Here is a 9,451-nt window from a genome sequence, read left to right on the forward strand (position 1 = left end):
GAACATGCAGTCTTACGCATAAACAGCTCTCTTAACACATTCCAAAGCTGTATCGAGGCCTCTCACATGAACCAGCAAGTTATCTTCCAAACATAACACTATGCTGGCCAACGCCTTCTCATCCAGCCTTTGTTCTTCAGCATCTGGTTCATCAGGGGGGTTTATCACAGCTCCCCACAAACCTTCTTTCCGCAGATACATCTGCATTTTCAGGCTCCAAGCTAAGTAATTTGTCCCGTTTAACTTGCTTACCGGGATGTTATGTGTTTGTCCACATGCCGTAGTCCACACTTCACTCTTCACGTTACTAGGGGTACTCAATCCTCCTTCTTCAGGGCTTCACATTTCATCAATGAGCCCCTGGTGGCGCAGTGGTAAAACTGCCGCCCTGTAACCAGAAGGTTACAAGTTCGATCCTGACCAGGGGCTCAAGGTTGACTCAGCCTTCCATCCTTCCGAGGTCGGTAAAATGAGTACCCAGAATGTTGGGGGCAATGTGCTAAATCATTGTAAACCGCTTAGAGAGCTCCGGCTATAGAGCGGTATATAAATGTAAGTGCTACTGCTATCACAGGGTGCAGCGGAAGCGTGCTGGGCCCATAACCTGTTGGTGTTGCACCCTACTCGCAGAGTCACGTTCCAGTACCCCAGTGGAAAAGTAAGAAGACTCCAACACACAGGCAAGGGTTTAAACTGAAGAATATATTGTAGAAAAGGCACTCACATGATATTGCAGCTCAGTAAGTCCATTGCACGTAAATATATATATACATCAGGCACATGGATACAGCATTCACATAGTTCAGCTGGGTGGACCACAGTGTAGCAGCACCTGCCACTGTGGACTCTTTGCTCTTCTCTGAGCCTCCTTCTTATACAGGCCTTGGCCAATCACTGCAGATCATTACTCAGCAGCTTGTAATTGGCCTCACATGTTGCTAGTCACTAATCACAGTAAATACAGTGACTTGCAGTTTTCACCTGAAGGCATGTTACTACAACGCCTAACAGAGATATATCCTGACAAGGCGCCAGGGAGAAAAGCAGCTTGCCTGCTGCTTGGATTGCCGACCAGGAGAACGAGCAGGAGAGGGGGCAAACAGGGCAAGTGGCTGAAGGGTCTTGGGGCTGGGCAGGGGGCAATGGGGAGTCATGTGAGGTGTCTCTGGGGGGCCCCTCAAGGCAGTGGGGCCCCGAGACGACTGCCTCCCCCTGCCTAATGGTAGTTATGCCCCTGGGTCTCCCTCTTAGCCCCCCCATTGCAGAGGGCGGGGCTCTCAGGACGGGGTGTGTGTGTTCTGTGGGGGGTGTGGTTCCCCCTCCTTCAAGTCCTCTTTCTCGGGGGTCTTGTCTCCCACGCCCGTGAGGGGCCGCCTGACCGGACTGAGACGGGGGCGTGGCTTCCTTCCTCCTTGTGCGTTGATGTGCCCCGCCCCTTAAGCCCCGCCCCCTTCCCGCCCCCACCCAGCCTGGGCAACTGCCTGCGAAGAGGGAGGACGCTCTAACTCCTCCTCCCTGGGCCGAGTTCCCGCCCCGCTGGCTCCTCCCATTGTCCCGCCCACCCTAGCTTGGCCTCGGCTACAGCAGCCCCTCCCCTCCTCTTTCTCCTCTGCCTCCTCCTCGGGGGCGGGGCTTGCTGCCGCTGCCACTGTGGGAGAGCAGAACTGCTCCCCAAGTGGTGGTGCTTATTCTGCATGCAGGTGGCATCCCATCCCCTAAGGGGAAAGTCTTGCCCTGCTCACCTGGAATCTCCCATGCAAATGCAAACCAGGGTGCACCTTGCTTAGCAAAGGGGACCAGTCATGCTTACTACCCCAAGGCCTCCCATATGCCATGCGGTGCATCCGCCCCCCCCCGCCAAATTGAGATGTCTCACCCCTGGCTACAACTCCCCCAATCATCCACTGCCACAAAGGACATTGCGGCAGCAGAAGATAATGGGAGTTGTAGTCCAGCCACATCAGGGGACCCAATGCAGGGAACCCCGGCCGTTGTGTATGGGGTGAGACCTGGAAGAGAAGTTCCACTTCCAGGGAGGGAGGATGGAGACCCGCTGAGAACTGGAGCTCTCTCCTGGAGAACTGAAATGCATGTCCTGCTGCTTCCGTTTTCCGCCTTCAGTTTTCCCTGCTCTGGATGCTGATACTTCATGCAAGTGGAGACTTCCTGTGGTGGCCCTAAACCAAAAGCCAGACTGACTTGTATTCAAATATCCCCAAAGCTGTCTGTCCAAAAGCAAACTGAGAGCTTTGTGGGAAGTCCAAGCATCTGCTTAGCCTTCGATGAATTTAGACTTTGGAAGAGGCTGTTTTCCTCATGGCGGAAAAGGGGATGCCCTTTCAGGTGGGTCTCCTCCCCAGACCTTCTGCTGCTGCTGAGTAGAGCCCCTGCATGATCTCAGTCAGGGCCCCCCCACATCTCCTCCCCTCCAGCAGCACCCAGAGCAGGGAATGGATGGGAAGGTCCTTTTGGGTTTTGCAAGCAGATGGGCGAGTGGAGGGCTCAAGTTCTCAGGGAGCATCTTTCATCTGTGCAAGTGGAACAGGTTCACCAAATACTCCGTCTGGAATCGCCAGCTCTCTGTCTCCATCTGGGAATCTCCAAGATCCACATGATCGGGGCAGGCCAAGCAGCCCACCCTAGTTGGGAGCTGTGGTGGGTGCTCCCATTTGGTGATCCGGTCCTCTTGATGACCAGCAAGGTCGGAGGGGGAAGAGCTGCCTCTGGCGGCATTTCCTCCCACCTGGGTAAAGTGCTGGGCACCAGAGCAGGGTGGGACAGCACCATCCATGCCAGCGCCTCTCTCCCAAACCGACCTTGCTTGTCCCCTCGCACAGGCTCACCGAACGGGAGCACGCACAGCTCCTGAACAAGGCTGGGATGCTTAATCTCCCTGAATCGCCATCGTGCAATTGATTCTTCTCATTATTCCAAAGGGAGGGCTCGCCAGTTTGAAAAGAAACACTGCTATTTTTCAGTATGCAGAGCCAGAATTCTTTCTCTCTTGCCTTTTGTGAATGCATTTTTCAGAGGGGAAAGCAAGGAGATTTCTGGTCCTGCCATGGCCTCTTCCACCAGAAGGTCTTTGCAGAGCTCTTATGGCTGGGATTCTCCGTGTTGGCCATCTGGGAATGCGAGAACCCCAGATCTCCTGTGGCCATTGTGGCTGGGAATTATGGGAGTGATGGTCCAACAGTGTCTGGGGACCCACGTGGGAGAACCCCTGCTCTGTGGGGAAAGAACATAAGCACAGACCCCATTGGATCTAGGCCACATTTGGCTGGATATTCCAGCATCAGCCAGCAGGGGGTGCTGGACTGAAGAATTAATACAACTCTTTGAGGAGAATAATGCAGATCTGGTAGAGGTGATGCCATTGGCCAGATGAGGAGGGCAGATGAGAAAGTCTGTTTCTCTGGGTCAGCACCAACAACAGCTCCATGGCTGTACCAGGGAACCCATCCTTGATTTCACTCCTTCTCCCTTCTCGGCATCCAAGGTTTCTCCTGTCTGTCCTCTCACTCCTACGAAGCTGCCCTATCAGACCACCAGTCCATCCAGCTTTTCAGGAAGACGCTTTCCCAGCCTTCCTGGGGATGCTGCCGGGGATGGAAACTGGGACCTTCTGCCTGCAAGGCAGATGCACTTCCACTCAGCTACAGCCCTATGATCCCCCAATGCTTGGTCCATCTAGCTTGGGATGGTCTACACTGACAGGCAGCGGCTTTCCCAAGGTTTCCGGCTCTCTTCCCCAGCCTACCTGGAGAATACAGCAGGGATGGGATCTGGGACCTTTTGCATGCCCAGAGCCACCACTGAGCTACGACCTCATCCCTTCCAGCTCCCGGAGCAATCTTTTAGCAAACCCATCTCACACAGCAGCCATGTCTGGGCCCCGGCTCCTTGAAGCACGGCCTTCTGCCAAGTGAAGCTTCCCAGCACACAAGATCTGTTGGGAATACTTTGCTCTATGTGCCAAGCCCTGCTGAAGCTCAATTGTCGTGCACGCAGGACGGGGCCTTCTCTGTGCTGATTTTGGGGAAGGTCTGGGAAGGGTGGGGACGGGAAAACACATCCTTTGCCCACCAGACCTCCGGAAGTGTCCTTGTCACTCCAAACAAGGGTCCTGCCCCACGCGGGCTGCAGCCTTGGATGGCCTCGTTAGGGACTGGGGAGACCCTGTGGCAGCCTCTTCCTCCCCCAGATATGTGGTGCATTCCGTCATATGATGTGGTTTTGCAATTCATTCTAATTTCTACAGCTATTTTGAAGACACACATTTTTTCTTTTCTTGTAGGGTGCATGTGGCCATCCTCACCCCCCACACCACATACCTTTCTCCCCATTATCCACACAATTAGGGCAACCTTATTGTTTTATTCTGCTTTGGGGTTGGTTTGTTTTCTACACCAGCCATTTCTAACAGAAATGATTACGCTGCAGTTACCCGAAACTTGCATGTGCGCAATGAATGCAGGCCAGTGTTTAACCTAGACCCAAACCACAGACGCTTCTCCTGCGCAGAGATCTCAGGGAGGTTTCTCCTGCTGAATCTGGACAAAACAACCTGCCAGATGCCCTGAGCCTGACTCTCTGCCCAAGATTGGGTGCTTGAATTTCGGGTCTTTGTTTTGCCGGTCCAAAGAGAAGAGAGGAAGAAAAGCATCTGATGCCAGAGTGCTCCGGTGCGGGTGAACAAGGGGCAAAGTGCTAAAAACCTGTTTGGCATTTCCCAACGGCAGCCAGTGTGGAAGAAAGCTCCCCCCATTCTAACCCAGATGGGCTTCATCATGTCAGTCCTTACGGAGAATGTTTTTTATGGCCCTGTGCTTTACCTTGAGTGACATACCATACTATGAAGCCTCAAAAGATACTGGAGGAAAATGTTTTTAGTAACGGATTTTCTTCAAGAACAACAATACCTTATTAATACTAATAGTAATAATAAATAAATAATGGAATATATTGAGAGAAACAAGTATATAAAACCAGGGCACAAAGATGTCCTTAGAAATTAAGTAGGCTTCACCTCGATATTAGCATAGGAACCAATTCAGTTTCTTCACATTTGGCTTCATGCCCACAAAGACCACCTTCAAGGGCATTGATGAACCTGCTCAAACTGATCCTTTCTGTGCTAGTAAACCAGCTTTCTTTTTGAAAAGACTTATGCAGGTACTATAAAAAGTGTGGATGGTCAACAAGGATGAAGACATAGAAGCAAGTCCTTTGGAACTACTTGCTGCTTTAAATATGGTGAACCAATGGCAGCGGAAGGCGATTTCACAGTGGTCAGGTCAAGTGCAGTTCCAGTATAGCAACAGCATATCAATCCAAGTAGGAGTAGACGTAAATAAAGAAACAAATAGTAGGTTTTCCCCAGACCCCAGCCCAAGAAGACACGTAGACTTTTGATGGGTGAAAGGACCACAGCTTTATTAAAGAAACATCAGACATGGCGGACTGGAACGCCAGGTGATTACTCACCCTTAGAGAACAGTGCAGGCCCCTAGGCTCGGGCTAGGACTCTAACGTCCTACCCATCGCCTCACTGGGCGACACACCCTGGCTCAGGAAACAGGCAGGTACGCCCCGCCTAATTCCTTCAAAGCCAACCGCCCCCTTTAGCAGAGGGGATCTGGATACTTCAAGGTCTTCACCCACCCTGGACTGCACAGCCCAAAGGTTGGTGAAGTCCTGAAGCAGGTTTCATGGCAATCCATTCTCCCCGTGCTGCACAGGCCACAAAGGAGCAATTGACCAATCAACCTTTAAAGATCCAAGGGTGCTCACCAATATTCTAACCCTCAACTTACCCCTCAGCCCGCACTGTTACTGCCAACTCTAACTCTAACTAAACGCCTGAGTATAGAACGGAGTAGGCGAAAAAAACCCCAACAGTGGCCAATGTGTTGAGAGCAAAAAATTCCTACTCGGCCCCCGTGGGCGACCAGCCGCTAGACCCACTCTGCATCAGGGAAGGAAGGGAGGGAGGGGATTGCCAAAGCAAAACTGAAGAACTTGGGGCGTGGATCGGCCAGTTACGGCCCAGACCACGCCTCCAATTTCAAGGGAGCCAATCGGCCCGCTTCTTGGGCCTTGTGCGGGGCAGAGCTGGGACAAACTCCCTCCCCTCCACACGAGGCCAAGGGGAGGGGGATTTTTTACAAGTTGACTTGGATATATAATAACAAGAAGTATATGTAATAACATGAAATACAAACGTCACTAGGGCCAGATTCTCCTCCGTTTGATCCTGCAAAAGAGAGAGGAGGAAAGGAATCAGTCCCTGCGGCTGGCCAGGGTTTGCTCTGCAGGCTTCCGCCCGTTCAAATCCAGGAAAGCACCGATCCCAGCCCCATGGCTTTCAGGCCCGGCCTCAGACCTAGTTCCCACATCTCCATGGAGGTGACCAATCTGTACCCCTTCCCATGGCACAGGGTGGGCACTATTCAGGTTAACAAATGCTCCCCCATACAAGAACGTTTCCCCCTCGTGTACAAAAGGTGGATCAGGGAGAGGCCACACCAGAATCCCAGGCCAGAAAGGGAGACTCGTCCGGATGCCGGAGGGCATGAACCACCTTGATGCATCGCGGAAGACCCCACAAGAGATTTCTGCCCCGGGCCAAGTTATTTTTTCTGCCTGTGACCCTGCAGAGCTGCTGCTAGTCGTTGATGCCAGTCCTGGTCTGGGAGGACCAAAGCTCTGGCTGTGCTTCAGATCCCCCACCCCACCCAGGCCTTCCTTTCGAGGTGGAGATTTACACATCAGGAAAGCTTCAAACAAAGTTACCTTGGGCCTTCTCCTGGATCATATGGCCTTTTCCTCTTCCTGCTCTTCTTCTAAAGGTAGAAAAGAGAGAGAGATGAGGATGTCATCCCAGACAAAGGATTCATGAGTGAAGATGAGTTTTAATGGCTGCACAAGGAGGGGGTCTTCCCTGACCCTGCCCTTTTTCAGAGGAGATCCTTCAGGAAAGACATGCTATCCTGTCTTGCCTCATGTTTCCCACCCTGGCCATTTGCTGCCTCTGGGAACCCCCAGGCCAGAGGTGAAGGCCTGCCCCCTCCCCTGCCACGGCTCCCTGCAGCTGCTACTCAGGGGCATCCTGCCTCTGAGCCTGGAGGTGGCCTACAGCCATCCAGACTAGTGGCCATGGATAGGCCTGTCCTCTGTGAAATGGCCAGAGTCCCCTTTAAAGCCCTCCAAGCTGGTGGCCAGCACCGCATCCCGTGGCAGAGAATTCCCTAGATTCATGATACACTGTGTCCAAAAGGACTCCCTTCTACTGGTCCTGAATGACTTGGCAATCATTTTCATGAGATGGCCACTGGTTCCAGTCTAATGGGAGGGGAAGAAATTCTTCTCACTCTCCACATTCTAGACACCAGGCATCATTTGATAAACCTCGATCATGGCTCCCCTTCGTTGCCTTCTCCCCACAACTAAAAAGCCCCAGATGTGGAAACTGAGCCTCATAAGGGAGGTGCTCCAGCCCCCTGATCCTCTCGGTTTCCTCTTCTGTACCTTTCATACCTCCAGAATGTCCTCTGAGAGATATGGTGACCAGAACTGTACAGAGTATGACTCCAAATGTGGATGTCTCAAGGGGTGATGATATTAGCAGCTCTGTTCTCAGTCCCCTTCCTGGTGAACCTTTGGATGGAAATTGTCCTTTTCACAGCTGCTGCACACCGAGGCAACACTTCCCAAGAGGCACTTCCTCCACACCTACTCCCTGGTCTTCACCAAGGCATGCAGACTTTGAAAATGGAGTAATCTGCACTTGTGCTTGGAAGGAGCTGCTGTCCTCTTCCAAGGGGGCAAGATGTCCCCGAGGCGCCCACCAGACCAGCTCTCACCTCCTCCCCACTTTCCAGAGTACCAAGGCCCTACTGGGGCCTGCCTTAGACAACCCACACGCTTCCACAAAGAGGCAGAGCGCAGGGAAAAGCTTGTCCCAGAGAACTTGGTACTCCATTTACTTCTGATTTCCTCACCTCATTCATCTTATGGAAGCGTTTCAATGTCTCGAACCTCCCTTTCTTTTTTAAAAATGTTGTTGTGGTGTCGAGGCCACAGGTAAGGCAGACCTGTTGGTTTGGGGGAGCCTGGTGGAATAAAAGAGACATTCGTCAACCAAGACAGAGACTCGAAGTTTGGGCACTGTAAGATATTCCCCTCCGGGGAAGAGAATGCTGCTCTGGGAAGAGCATCTAGGTTCCAAGTGCCTTCCCTGGCATCTCCAAGGTAGGGCTGAGAAAGATTCCTGCCTGCAACCTTGGAGAAGTTGCTGAAAGTCTGTGTAGATAATTCTGAGCAAGATGGACCAATGGCCTGACTCCGTATATGGCAGCTTCCTATGTTCCTAGTCTTTTATATACATGAAATCAATCATCATCATAACTGCAGGAGCACTTGAAACCCAGAAACAGAAGCAATCAGAGATCCCCTGCATGTATGGAAACTGAAGAGGAAGGAAGAGGAAGTTTGAAGCTAAGCCAGATCTTGCAGTACAGAATGGGAAGATAGAGAGGCATTGAAAACGTTTGAGAGATAAATAAGTGTCTCCAATACTGGTTGAGAAATAGGGGGCTATACTTCAAACATGTGGGCAGATGAGGTATGTGGCATTTCTTTTGAGAAAGAGAGAGGGAGGGAGGGAGAGATGCCAAATTCTGCCCCAAAGAACTAGAGTGCCCAGGATTTCCTGGAAAGGGAGGTTGCTTACCACAAAGTAGGGTCGGGTTGGGTTGGTCCTGCTGGTGGACAGGGCTGGAGTTTCCAGTGGCGGCTTGTTTCAAGATTCACCAATCAAGAGCACAGTACAGAAGGAAATACAAAAACAAGGTGATATTCTCAGAGATTTGGCAGAATATGAAAGATTAATCACTCAAAGGCCGAGCACTTCTTGGGTCTCATATACAAACTGGAGATACGTTCTCCTGGATGGATTCAAGGGCAGGAAGAAAGGTGTGAAGAGGGTCTACTGGGATCTACCAGGGAGCCGTGAGCTTCCCAGGCCATGGTGGAACATGAGGATGGCCATGTTGGCTTGGAAAAGGAGAAGCTGCTAGTACTCTACCCAGTCTAGGCACACCCGTGCTGGAGGGGCAGTGCTTCCCACAGGGTGGAGGTGGTGCTTTTGTGCTGGGACTGGGAGAGTATGGAGGGGGGCCCCAATCTCCTCCTGCCCACACCCAGTTCCAACGGCACCCAGGCCAAGACCCCCTGAATTCTGCCTTAGCCAAGCCATACAATTCAGCAAAGGGGCTGAGCGCAGGGAAAAACTTGCCCCATTGCTCTTGGTTCTCAGTGGGGGTCTGTGTATTTCTGATTTCCTCACCTCAGCCAGCTTGCGGAAGCGCCTCAGGACTTTTTCTCGGCCCACCTGCTGTAAGTGCACTGCTCTCCGGTTAGGGCCACAGGACAGATTGGGGTGGTTAGG

At 52.1% G+C, this 9,451-nt stretch overlaps 1 long non-coding RNA gene across 1 annotated transcript; it reads right to left on the bottom strand.

The window, feature by feature from the left end:
* Window positions 1–5,490: 5,490 nt before the first annotated feature.
* On the bottom strand, window positions 5,491–8,851 carry LOC128341226 (uncharacterized). Its single transcript, XR_008314270.1, has 4 exons — window positions 8,735–8,851; window positions 8,004–8,114; window positions 6,796–6,845; window positions 5,491–6,256 (listed from the first exon to the last, which is right to left on the bottom strand). It is a non-coding gene; the product is annotated as an uncharacterized LOC128341226 (long non-coding RNA).
* Between the last annotated feature and the right edge of the window lie 600 nt (window positions 8,852–9,451).

This window comes from Hemicordylus capensis, chromosome 1 (genome assembly GCF_027244095.1).
Source record: "Hemicordylus capensis ecotype Gifberg chromosome 1, rHemCap1.1.pri, whole genome shotgun sequence".
Classification (NCBI taxonomy): Eukaryota; Metazoa; Chordata; class Lepidosauria; order Squamata; family Cordylidae; genus Hemicordylus; species Hemicordylus capensis.